The 14,167-nt window shown below is 39.9% G+C and overlaps 1 protein-coding gene across 2 annotated transcripts in view; it reads left to right on the forward strand.

Annotated features, from left to right (window-relative positions):
• ko (Stork-head domain-containing protein knockout) overlaps positions 1–14,167 on the forward strand; it is a 283,660-nt gene that overhangs the window by 49,820 nt on the left and 219,673 nt on the right. The gene's annotated exons all lie outside the window — the stretch shown is intronic.

Below are 14,167 nucleotides of genomic sequence, written 5' to 3' on the forward strand. Positions count from 1 at the left end.
TGAGTTTCTTACCGCGGGTGGGGGAAACTCAATCCGGTTCGAAGGACCAAATTTAAAGACAACGAACACTATCTTTACTTTTTGAATGTTTGTAAGACACTGCTTTATTGTACAAAATATTCAAACTTATATAATAAATCTTAAAATACCTACAATCTAAATGTTCTTAAAAAGTAAAGATAGGAACATGAACCCCTTAATTGTATTTATGGCCACGCATGTGCACCACATTGCTGCGCAGCTACGGCTACGCATGTAATGCGTTTTCATTTTATTATGCCATAAATCTTATCTATCCTAAATACATATATCGCAGATAGCAAATGTTTAGAAATCTAAACACTGGCAACACTGCCAGTATTGGAATGTTTTCTACCACTGCGTTTTGGATTTCGATCAAATCTGGCATTCTTTTTTGGGATCATTTCTGATATTTTTACTAATTTAGCATCCTCTTTGGCTCTCTTAAACGTTCTTTAGTTGTTATGGCACCGATGGTATGGTATTCGCAAAGAAACCAGGAATCTTACCAAAATTTGGTATAAAAAAGTGCCACAATAGGAGAAAAAGGTGGCACTTAAATGTAATAGGTATTGTAATTAATGGCACGAAAGTGTAATCACTTGAAAAAAAGTGACTAATTTGCAACTTAAGTGACTCAATACTGGCACTGGTCTGGAATAACGTGGTGCGGGTTATTACCTAACCAATCCTAGGTTATAATGTCAGTCCATTATTCTTAGAAAATGCAGTCCAGTGTGATACCTTCTCCCCTATTTGCACCTCCGACATGTCATTCTGATCAAGATTAAATATAAGGCATATGCTGTAATACCCATATTTCCCCCATAAATATTGGCTAATATCAATCTCAGAGTCGAAGGTTGTCGAAATCTTAATTATTTTGTGTTTTCTAGTGTCTTCATAAAAAAAATATAATTCCACAAAAAAATCAAAATCACAATACTACAGATTAGCCAAATTTTATTTTAAAATCGCAATAACACCATTTTTGGTTTTTACATTGTTTGACTTTATATGGGAAAACTGTCTTTGATAGAATAGTCCCGACCAAATTTTAAATTTGGAGCTTTTAAATATTGTATGGCAATTACTGTTGAACTTTTGAAACGCCTCTGCTTTGCATTTTAAATTGACTACTAATTTTATTCGAACTGGTAGCTGGCGAATGCATTTCCATTGCCTTTTGCGACCACTCTTTTTTTTTTGTCAATAAACTCCAAATGTGGCAAGTGCGTGCCGTGCTATGTATGGAATGGACAACAATAATTGTGTCCACCACGCTTACCTTATATTGTCTGACCGAAAATTTGTTTACTAAACTATGTTTGATTTAAAAAAAAAAAAAAATCCACAGAGAAAAATACATGGTTATCTGGGATTTTGTCTTAAACTTTGACCAAGGCTATATATAAGTCCAATGAGCCAATATGGTCAGCGTTTTGCATGGTTATTAGATATATTGGCATATATTAACACCGCGTACCAAATTTCAACCGTATCGATTGCAATTTGCTCTTCCTGGAGGCCTCAGAATTCAATTCCGGTGATCGGTTTGTATGGGGCCTACATCTGAAAGTGGTCCGGTATCATAAATTTGAAATACTATCCGATTTACCTCAATAACAACTCCATGTGCCAAGTTCGAAGCCGATAGCTTATTTCGTTTGGATATTAGCATGATTTCAACAGACGGACGGACTTTTTGAGATCTGAGAACAGTAGTGATGCGCTGAAAACGCAATTGGAGAGATAGTATATCCCCCATTCTAAAGGGTGATACGGTCAAAATTTGGTCAAGGGAAAACGCGTGTATATCGATGGAATCGTTTATTTAAAAAATCAAATTAAATTTCTTTTTCAAGTTCAATTAGTATAAAATTCAGGAAAAATATTCAGTTAGGCTTTCGCTTTTCCAAATTCGAATTGCCGGGCCTCACGCTTGACACCTGCTATCAGATTTTGTACAGCCACCTTGTCCATCTTCTTCGCCGCAGAAAGCCAGTTTGCCTTGAACTGCTGCTCGTCCTTAGCAGTTTTTTTGGTCTTCTTTAGGTTCCGCTTGACAATAGCTCAGTATTTCTCAATTGGGCGGAGCTCTGGCGTGTTGGGAGGGTCCTTGTCCTTGGGAACCACCTGCACGTTGTTGGCGGCGTACCACTCCATGGCCTTTTTACCGTAATGGTAAGATGCCAAATCCGGCCAAAACAGTACGGAACAACCGTGTTTCTTCAGGAAAGGCAGCAGACGTTTATTCAAACACTCTTTCACGTAAATTTCTTGGTTGACAGTCCCGGAAGCTATGAAAATGCTGCTTTTCAAGCCACAGGTACAGATGGCTTGCCAAACCAGATATTTCTTTGCGAACTTTGACAGTTTTATGTGCTTGAAAATATCTGCTACTTTTCCCCTTCCTTTTGCCGTATAAAACTCCTGTCCCGGAAGCTGCTTGTAGTCGGCTTTGACGTAGGTTTCGTCGTCCATTACCACGCAGTCAAACTTCGTCAGCATCGTCGTGTACAGCCTCCGGGATCGCGCTTTGGCTGTCGTATTTTGTTTATCATCGCGATTTGGAGTCACTACCTTCTTGTAAGTCGATAGTCCGGCTCGTTTTTTGGCTCGATGCACGGTTGTAGACGATACACCCAGCATATTTGAGGCATCTCGGAGAGAGAGGTTAGGGTTTCGCTTGAAACTACCGGCAACTCTCTTTGTCGTCTCAGCGGCTTCCGGTTTTCGATTTCCCCCCGATCCAGACTTCCTGGCTGTCGACAAACGTTCCCCAAACACTTTAATTACATTTGTAACGGTTGATTTGGCAACTTTTAGTGATTTTGCCAGCTTTGCGTGCGAGTAGCTCGGATTTTCGCGATGCGCGAGCAAAATTTTGATACGCTGCTCTTCTTGCTTGGACGGCATTTTGACAACTAAAGAGTGAATTCCAAAATCAAAATAGGAGCAACATTCTACACACACACACCTTCAAAATGAGGGGTGTTCAGGTTTTTTAAATGCAAAATTGAAAGAAATACGTCAAGTTTATATTGACCAAATTTTGACCGTATCACCCTTTATGTTGGAGGATATAACGATCAAAAGAAGCCCATACAAGTCAGTGCCATTAAATTGCTCAATATCATTCGGATAGGTTAGGTACTATATTTTAGGCTCACTTGGACTATTCAGTCCATTGTGATACCACAGTGATGAATTTCAATCTTATCCCTAAGCCCTATTCGATGTTAAGCTCAATGAGAAGGGACCTCCATTTTATAGCCGGTCCGAACAGCTTTCCACATTGCAGTTTTCACTGCATAGAGAAGCTTTGAAACGCGCAGAAATGTCACCAACGTTACTGAGAGGGAATAAACCACCGCTGAAACATTTGTGGTGTTTAATAGAAACTGGGTTTGATCCCACGATCCTGTGTATGCAAGGCGAGCATGTTAACTATTGCGCTTCAATATCATTCATTCATGCATTGATTTGAACTCTATCCCATGGAGCATTGAGAAAGATCTCACGAATGTTGATCTTCAATAAAGATATTAAATTGTAACAACTGCTAGCTAGAAGCCGAAACAATTAGTGCGGAAGCAATATAGTTGCAGAAGCTACTAGTGCGGAAGCAAGCTAAATGCCGAAACTATGCGTATTCAAGCCAGTTTGACGAAGATATTTAGCCGAGGCAAGCTAAATGCTGATACACTTAGTGCGAAAGAAAGCTTAAAGGCGAATTGATTAGTGCGGAAGTAAGCTAAAAGTCGAAGTGATTGGTGGCAAAAGCGAGCTAGGTACCGAAGCTATCAGTGCGGAAGCAAGTTCAAACCCAAAGCGATTATTGAGGAAGAAATCTAATTACCGAACTGGTTTATGCGAAAACAATCTAGTTGCCGAAGAAACTAGTGCGGAAGTCAGCTAAAAGTCGAAGTGATGCGTTCGTAGGCAAGCTAACTGCAGAATCAAATTGTTGTGAAAGCAAGCTACGAGTAGTTACCGAAGCTATCAGTGCGGAAGCAAGCTAAAAAGGCGAAACACTCAGTGTGGAAACAAGTTAAAACCCAAAGCTATTATTACAGAAGCAAGCTAACTGTCGAAGTTTTTTATGCTAAACCAAACTAGTTTGCCGAAGCAACTAATTTGGAAGCAAGTTAAATGCCGAATCACTTAGTGCGGAAACTACACAAAGACGAAGTCATTAGTGCGGAATCAAGTAATTCGCCGAAATAATTAGTGCGGATGCAAACTAATTGCCGAAGCTACTACTACATAGCCAAATGCCAGGAGCCACCGTGGTGCAATGGTTAGCATGCCCGCCTTGCATACACAAGGTCGTGGGCTCGATTCCTGCTTCGACCGAACACCAAAAAGTTTTTCAGCGGTGGTTTATCCCACTTCAGTAATGCTGGTGACATTTCTGAGGGTTTCAAAGCTTCTCTAAGTGGTTTCACTGCAATGTGGAACGCCGTTCGGACTCGGCTATAAAAAGGGGGTCCCTTGTCATTGAGCTTAACATGGAATCGGGCAGCACTCAGTGATAAGAGAGAAGTTCACCAATGTGGTACCACAATGGACTGAATAGTCTAAGTGAACCTGATACATCGGGCTGCCACCTAACCTAACCTAGCCTAGCCAAATGCCACTTAGCGCAAAAGCAAGCTAAAAGCCGAAGTGATGGGAGTTTTGAGTACGTGTGATAGTGGCAAACAGAAGCATGCCAAAATCCTAAACGATTATTACGTAATGTCGAAACACTTAGTGCGAAAGCAATCTAAAATTGGTGCAGAAGCAAGCTAGTTACCGATGTAAGTAAGTTTGAAGCCTAAAAACTTAGTGCGGAAGCAAGCTAATTGCCGAAGCGATTAGCGCAGAAACACACTAGTTGCCAAATTTACTAGTGCGGTGTGACTGAGTTCCTATTGCTTAGTATGAGCGGAGATTGGTCGTGTCACTCGTCATGGCAATACCCTTGACTGTCGGGACTCTGATGGTTGCTAATTGCCGAAATACTTAGTACGGAAGTACGCTGATTGCAGAGGCCACTAGTGCGGATACAAGCTAATTGCCGAAGTTTCTCCTACGGAAGTATGCTAAATGCCGGCACATTTGGTGAAGAACCAAAAAAGTTTTATGAATCAAGGCAGCAGTAAGCTTAAAGCCGAAGCGATTAGTGCGGAAGCAATCTAATTGTCAAAGAAATTAATGCGGAAGAAAGCTAAATGGCGGAACGAAGCAAGTTAAAAATCGATGCGATTATTGCGGAAGCAAGCTAATTTCCGAAACGATTAATGCAGAAACAAGATTGATGCCAAAGTTACTAGAGCGGTGTGACTGAGTTCCCATTTCTGTGTGTGCACGGACAGCGGTCGTGTCTGTCAGAGGCCCGACGGCCAATGATATGGGAAAGCAAGCTAACAGCCGAAGTGTTCAGAGCAGAAGCAAGCTAATTTCCGAAACATTTAATGTAGAAGCAAGCTAGTTACCGACACTACCGAAGAAACGATTATTGCCGAAGCAAGTTAATTGCCAAAACAATTAGTGCACAATCAAGCTAGTTGTCGAGCTTACTCGTGCTAAGGCAAGCTAAATGCCGACACGCTTAGTGCGGACTCAAGCTAAAAACCGAAGCGTTTATTGCGGAAGTAAGTGATTAAATTGTGTGACAATAAGATAGTTGCCTAAACTGCTAGGGCGGTGTGTCAGAGTTCCTATTGCCTGGTGTGAACAGACAGCGTTCGTGCCACTCGTCGTGTCCCTACCCCTGGCTGATCGTTGCTCCATAAGCTCGGATTTATATTCTCATACAACCATCATGTGGATGAGAATTATATCCATAGTGCATACAAGTAAAGGTTGTTAGAACTCAGAATCACAGAGTTACTGCATGTATTCGTACTCACAAAGACTGCGTCATTGTGCAATTTGTAATTTGTGTAGAAACTCATATTGAATTTTTTGTGTATAGTTGAATTTTAAGTTAGCAAAATGTCGACTATTTTTGACCGAAATTTACAAAAGTCGAATATTACAACTTTCGGTTTTTGAATCCCTATACAATGTACAATTGATTTTCAAGTTTACTACTATGTTTCGGTTTGGAATTCAAATAATATGAGTCACGCATGCGCAATTCAATGCATTATCGGATGATGAGATGATGACGATCACACTGTGTCGATGTTGTTTTTTTTACTTATATTCAGCTGACAATGATGAAAACAACAACAACAACAAAGTTTTTGACATTTGCACTCGAAAAATCTCTAGTGAATAGTTCAAAAACTTTGGAATTAAAAGCCAACACACAAAGTGCCTACATGGCCCCGGTCATCTAAACTTCATAGACATTCAGTTCGTGAGTGATAGAAAAATGAATGATGATTGGAGGTTTGGACAATGAACCACACTTCTACTATGGCTCAACTCTATTTTTAAAGAGCTCAAGTGGTCTATAGATAAGGCCATTGGACGATGGTGTTGCGGGTTATTCACATGAGTTTGGTCTTAAAAGCTTCTTTAGCTAAAGCGGCACCATCAAAATGACAAGGATGATTTGGCTTAATTTACGGAAGTAAATTTTTCAAATATATTTTTTTTTATTCAATCACACTGCAGTTGCTTGCATTTCCAAGGGGGCTCACAAATAGCAAGAGAGTGAGAGAGACATTTGTAATTTCGGAGGACTTTCTAATTAAAACTAGGCAATGGCTTGCGGCTAAACCAATGGCCAAATGGACTAAACCGTTCATCGCCTATTGGGGTATTTGTGTCATTCTAATAATCATGGTCGATGTTGTCGTTGTTATTAAATCGCACATTGTTGCTTAAGTAATTTGCTTACATTGGAGCAAATCTAAAGTGGGACATTGTCGGTGATGGCTGGCAAAGCTGCAGGCAGGCAAGTAAACAGTCAGGTTGTATTTCAGATGTTTGCAAAGCTAAACACATCTGTTGGTGGTTTTATATTTTCCTGTTTCCTTTGTATATAAAATGAAGTTTACATATGCCCCCAAAGGGGGTTGTTGGGGGGGGGGGGGGGGCTCTGGCTATGGGTCTAAGTACTTAAGACAATGCCACCATTCATTCATATACCGGTAGCCCCACACGCAGCCCAAGATGTGGAGGAGCAAAAAACGAAAAAAAAAATCTTGAAAAGGTACCATTTGAATGGCGCAATTGTTTGGCCACTTGTGGTCAGTTTCTTCTCGCTTCTCTTCAAGCTATTCAGAGCTTGACAATGTGGGTCTATTTGTCCGTCTGTCTGTCTGTCTAACATTCGTCCATATGTTTGGCCCCGTGAGCGTTTGAATAACCATGCGTCTGTCTGTCTGTCTATAGTTGTGATACACATTAGATTGCACACAAATCATATTTGCATACCTACATTGGAATAAGTACTCGAACCAACCATCCATGCAAGCATATGCAATAGCCAGCATACAGATGTTGCAGATTTCATTTAGTCCACAATGTTGGAGTAAGTGACTGGTTTTAATAACGGCTATCATGATATCACTGACCAACAAAATTCTGGTATAATTCACCGCACGTCGCATTGTTCACCACTACACTCGGAGAGGAGATTGGTCAAAAAATTCAGGTTGAATTATGCGTGCATGCAGATGTTGATGATGATGACGACGATGATGGTTGATTGTTTGTAGTATTTTTGGCTGTGACCAACTAGTACACCTGAGTAGGTTTTAATTTAAAACGAAAACATTATAGTAAAGCCCATACAAGTCAGTGCCTCGAAATTGCCCAATATAATTCAGTCATGCAATGAATTGAATCTGTAGGCCATACGGAATTTAAAAATGTTCTATGACTACAGGCCTTTTTGAAAGAGAAGTAGGAAAAATTCTTTGTCGCATATAGATTTTTATCCTATCCTATAACAATTCGATGGGGGAACTGCAGGACCAAGGGTTTCAGTGGTGAAACGGAAGTCCCGAAGCTCTCAGTGGTGGAATTGTAGATTTGATAAACTACTGGGTTGAGCTGTAGGACCAAAGGTCTCAGTGGTAGAATTAAAAACCAGAAGATGTCAGTGGTACATGCGAAGATCTCAGTGGTTAAATTGTGGGCCAGAAGGATTCAGGGCTTGAACTGTAGTCCCAAAGGTCTCAGAAGTAGAATTGTAAACTAGAAGATGTCAGAACTGTAAATGCGAAGGCCCGAAGACCTCAGTGGCGAAATTGTATATGCAAAAATCTCAGTGGTGAAACTAGAAGAACTGTAGCCCTGAAAGTCTCAGTGCTAGAACTGTATATGCGAATACCTGCGTGGTTGAATTATAGGCCCGTACATCTCAGTGGTGGAACTCTTGATCCGAAGAACTCAGTGGTTGAATTGCAGAACCAAAGGTCGCAGTGGTTGAACTGCAGATCCGAAGGTCTCAGTAGTTGAACTGTAGATCCGAAGGCCTCAGTGGTTGAACTGTAGGCTCGAAGGTCTCAGTGGTAGAACTGTAAGCCCGAAAGTCTCAGTGGTAGAATTGTTGAACCGTAGATCACAGTGGTTAAACTGTAGATGCGAAGGACTCAGGGCTTGAATTGTAGAACCGAAGGACAAAGTGGCGACTGTATATGCAATGAACTCCGTGGTTGAACCGTAGGCTCGAAGGTCTCATTGGTTGAACTGTAGGACTGAAAGTATCAACGGTAGAAGTGTATATCCGAAGGTCTCAGTGCTGGAATTGTAGGCCCGGTGAACTCAGTGGTGGAATTGTATATTCGTGGTTGATGTGTAAACCCGAACTGAACTGTTGATCCGAAGATCTCAGTGGTTGAACTGCAGGACCAAAGGTCTCCGTAGCCCGAAGGTCTCAGTTGTAGAACTGTTGATCCGAATTGCAGGACCAAAGGTTTCAGTGTTGAAACTGTAGGCCGGAAGGTCTTAGTGATCGAAGTGGACGTCTGAAGGTCTTATTGGTAGAACTGCAGGACCAAAGGCATAAGCGGTGAAATTGTATATGCAAAGATCTCAGTGGTTGACTGTACGGTCGAAGGTCTCTGTTGTGGAACTGTAGGCCTGAAGGTATCAACCGTAGAAATGTATATCCAAAGGTTTCAGTGCTGGAACTGTAGGCCTGGTGGTCTCATTGGTGGAATTGCATATGCGTGGTTGATCTGTAGACCCGAACTGAACTGTTGATCCGAAGAACTCAGTCGTTCAACTACAGGACCAAAGGTCTCCGTGGTGAAACTATAGGCCTGAAGATCGCAGTGGTAGAACTGTAGCGCTAAAGAACTAAAGGTGTCAGTGTTGAAACTGTAGGACTCAGGGGTAGAGCTATAGGCCTGAAAGTATCAGTGGTGGTTATACATCCGAAGATCTCAGTGTTGGAACAGAAGGCCCTGTGATCTCAGTGGTGGAATTGCATATGCGTGGTTGAACTGTAGACCCGAACTGAACTGTTGATCCGAAGTGGTTGGAGTGCAGGACCAAAGGTCTCAGTGGTGAAATTGTAGGCGTGAAGGTCTCAATGGTAGAACTGTAGCGCTGAAGAATTAAAGAGGTCAGTGTTGAAACTGTAGGCTTGAAAATCTCAGGGGTAGAGCTATAGATCTGAAGGTATCAGTGTTGGTTATACATCCGAAGATTTCAGTGCTGGAACAGTAGGCTCGGTGGTCTCAGTGGTTGAACTGCAGGACCAAGGGTCTCAGTTGTAGAACTATAGGTCGGGAGGTCTTAGTGGTGGAACAGTCCGAAGAACTCAGTTGTTGAACTGTATGACCAAGGGTCTCTGTGGTGAAACTGTGGGCGCGACGGTCTCAGTGGTAGAACTAAATATGTGAATATCTACATGTTTGAACTCTAGACCTGAAGGTCTCAGGAGTGCAACAGTTGGTCTGAAGAACTCAGTGATTGAACTACGGTTCCAAGGGTCTCAGTGGTGGAACTCACGATCCTGAGAACTCCGTGGTTGAACTGCCGGACCAAAGGTCTCAGTGGTTAAACTGTTGTCTTGAATATCCCAATGGTGGAACTGTATATGCGATTATCTACGTGGTTGAAATGTAAGCCCGCAGGTCTCAGTTGTGAAACTATTGATGCGAAGAACTCAGTGATTGGACTTCAGGACCAAAGGTGTATGTGGTGAAACTGCAGGCCCGAAGGTCTCAGTGGTAGTACTGTAGCGCTGAAGAACTAAAGGTATCAGTGTAGAAACTGTAGGTTCGAAGGTCTCAGTGGTAGAACTGTAGGCCTGAAGGTATCTGTGGTTGAAGTGTATATCCGAAGTTCTCAGTGGTGAAACTGTGTATACGAAGATCTTAGTGGTTGAACTGTAGGCCCAAAGGTCTCAGTGTTTGAATTATAGATGTGAACGTCTTAGTGATGAAAATGTTGATCCGGAGAACTCAGTGGTTGAAGTGTAGGGTCGAAGGTCTCTGTTGTGGAACTGTAGGTCTGAATGTATCAACCGTAGAAGTGTATATCCGAAGGTCTCAGTGCTGCAACTGTAGTCCCGTAGTCTCTGGGTGGAATTACATATGCGGTTGATCTGTAGACCCGAACTGAACTTGTGAAACTATTGATGCGAAGAACTCAGTGATTGAACTTAAGGACCAAAGGTCTCTGTGGTTAAACTGTAGGTTCGAAGGTCTCAGTGGTTGAACTGTAGGCTTGAAGGTATCAGTGGTAGAAGTCTATATCCGAAGTTCTCAATGTTGAAACTGTATATGCGAAAATCTTTGTGGTTGAACTGTAGATCACAGTGTTTGAACTATACACCTGAATGTCTTAGTGATGAAAATGTTGATCCGGAGAACTCAGTGGTTGAACTTTAGGGTCGAAGGTCTCTGTTGTGGAACTGTAGGTCTGAAGGTATCAACCGTAGAAGTGTATATCCGAAGGTCTCAGTGCTGGAACTGTAGTCCCGGTAGTCTCTGGGGTGGAATTGCATATGCGTGTTGGATCTGTAGACCCGAGCTGAACTGTTGATCCGAAGAACTCAGTCGTTCAACGGCAGGACTGGAGATCTCCCTGGTGAAACTGTCTGAAGGTCTGTGGTAGAACTGAAGCGCTAAAAAACTAAAGGTGTCAGTGTTGAAACTGTAGGCTCGAAAGTCTCAGGGGTAGAGCTATAGGTCTGATGGTATCAGTGGTGGTTATACATCCGAAGATCTCAGTGCTGGAACAGTAGGCTCGGTGGTCTCAGTGGCGCAATTCCATTTGTTTGGTTGAACTGTAGACCCGAACTGAACTGTTGGTCCGAAGAACTCAGTGGTTGGACTGCAGGACCGAAGGTCTCAGTGGTCAAACTGTAGGCGCAAAGGTCTCAGAGGTAGAACTGTAGCGCTGGAGAACTAAAGGTGTCACTGTTGAAACTGTAGGCTCGAAAGTCTAAGGGGTAGAGCTACAGGCCTGAAGGTATCAATGGTGGTTATACATCCGAAGATCTCAGTGGTGGAACTGTAGGCCCGGTGGTCTCAGTGGTGGAACTGTTGAACCTGAAGAACTCAGTGATTGAACTGCAGGAACAAAGGTCTCAGTAGGTCTGGAGGTCTTAGTGGTGGAACTGTGCGAAGAACTCAGTTGTTGAACTGTATGACCAAGGGTCTCTGTGGTGAAACTGTGGGCGCGAAGGTCTCAGTGGTAGGACTATATATGTGAATATCTACGTGGTTGAACTCTAGACCTAAAGATCTCAGGAGTGGAACAGTTGGTCTGAAGAACTCAGTGGTGAAACTACGGTTCCAAGGGTCTCAGTGGTGGAACTCGCGATCCTAAGAACTCTGTGGTTGAACTGCCAGATCAAATGTCTCAATGGCTAAAAGAGGTATCTGTTGAAGTGTATATCCGAAGTTCTTAGTGGTGACACCACACGAAGATCTTAGTGGTTGAACTGTAGGCCCAAAGGTCTCAATGTTTGAACTATAGATCTGAATGTCTTAGTGATGAAAAAGTTGATCCGGAGAACTCAGTGGTTGAACCTGTAGGGTCGAAGGTCTCAGTGGTAAAACTGTAGGCTTATCCTTCGTTGATTGCTTTGTACTTATTTTCCTATGGAATAAGGCCCCTATTTTCATTACCTTATCTCTGCTGCATGGACATTTTTGGAAGGGTTTTGTGGTGGCTTAGATATAGACTGCAATGCAGCAGTTACATCCATTGATTTCATTGTAATCACTTTTGGCTTACACACGCAAAACACTAAACATTTGAGGCAGAGCCCACAGAGCGGTGATTTCTTTCAGGTTGCCACAGCTGCCCCACAACAAGTGTGTTGCGTTATGTATTTGTATTCTCTTTTGACCAGTGGGAAGCTGTAGTGGAAAATATTCCATCTACCAGGCAGAGTATACTGGAAAAAAATTTTAGGTACTGGGTCGATTCTGATAAAAAGTGCAACATTTTCGATAATAGTTACAAAAAATCTTCGTTTAATTGATCTAATTAATTTTTAATTGAAATGTCTGCAAATACACAAGTGACAGTGTACAGAAAAAATATCACCAAAATATTTTCAGTTAAAAACTTGTTTGAAATTGAAAACTAAATCAATTAAAAAATCAACTGATTCATTTAACTTTTTTCAGTCACAATGGGCTGCCGAGCGCATCCTACTTTTTTCAGAATTCATATCAACATCCTTAATTTAAGGTCAAATTCTTTGAATTCTAGGTACTTCCGTTTTTTTTCGTTAAGTGTAGATTCCGTTGACCAATTGCTAGCCTTCAGTGTTTCTTGTTCCATGTGCCAATGTGCGTGGCAAAAAATTGTTTTCGTATTGTTGGTTTTGTTTTGCATTGGAAAGCCTTCGGTAAAATTCATTTAATTTAAAATTAGCTACACATTAATCATTGTCTGTTGTCCATTTGAGAATCGTGACCAGATGCGGCTTAACGAATCAAAGTCAGTTACCATTGTCCAAGTGATTTCAAATTGCTCTCATTATTTCCATTGATTGTTTGTTTTGCGATAAATATGCGGATATATGGCATTATATTTGAAAAGCTGTTCCATTTATATTAATCTGGAGGAGGAGGAGGATAGCGGTATAAATACTCCTTTTTCTTATAATTATTTCATATTTTATTCATAAAAAACGGTGTCAAATATGGACGAAATCTCCCGATTATTTTTTTCTTCAGCTATTTGAAGTTGAAATGCCCATCCGATCTGACTAACAATGCAATAACACCACGGTTGCCACAGTCGGCAACTTAATTTTGACAAAATTTTCCATAGAAATAAAATTTTGACAATATTTTCTACAGAAATAAAATTTTAACAAAATGTTCTCTAGAAATCAAATTTTGACAAAATTTTCTACAGAAATAAAATTTTAACAAAATTTTCTCTAGAAATAAAATTTTGACAAAATTTTCTATAGAAATAAAATTTTGACAAAATTTTCTATAGAAATAAAATTTTGACAAAATTTTCTATAGAAATAAAATTTTGCCAAATTTTCTCTAGAATTAAAATTTTGACAAAATTTTCTGTAGAAATAAAATTTTGAAAAAAAGTTCTATAGAAATAAAATTTTGGCAAAATTTTATATAGAAATAAAATTTTGACAAAATTGGCTATAGAACAAAAAATTTGAAAAAATTGGCTATAGAAATAAAATGTTTACAAAATTGGCTATAGAAATAAAATTTGGACACCATTTTTCTATAGAAATAAAATTTTGACAAAATTGGCTATAGAAATAACATTTTGACAAAATTTTCTATATAGAAATAAAATTTTGACAAAATTTTCTATAGAAATAAAATTTTTTCAAAATTTTCTATAGAAGTAAAATTTTGACAAAATTTTCTATAAATAAATAAAAATTTGACAAAATTTTCTACAGAAATAAAATTTTGACAAAATTTTCGATAGAAATAAAATTTTGACAAAATTTTCTGTAGAAATAAAATTTTGAAAAAAAGTTCTATAGAAATAAAATTTTGGAAAAATTTTATATAGAAATAAAATTTTTACAAAATTGGCTATAGAAAAAAAAATTTTGACAAAATTGGCTATAGAAATAAAATGTTTACAATAGAAATAATTTCTATAGCCAATTTTGTCAAAATTTTGACAAAATTTTCTATATAGATATAAAATTTTGACAAAATTTTCTATATAAATATAAAATTTTGACAAAATTTTCTATATAGATATACAATTTTGACAAAATTTTCTA

Source organism: Haematobia irritans, chromosome 4 (genome assembly GCF_050003625.1).
Source record: "Haematobia irritans isolate KBUSLIRL chromosome 4, ASM5000362v1, whole genome shotgun sequence".
NCBI classification, from domain to species: Eukaryota; Metazoa; Arthropoda; class Insecta; order Diptera; family Muscidae; genus Haematobia; species Haematobia irritans.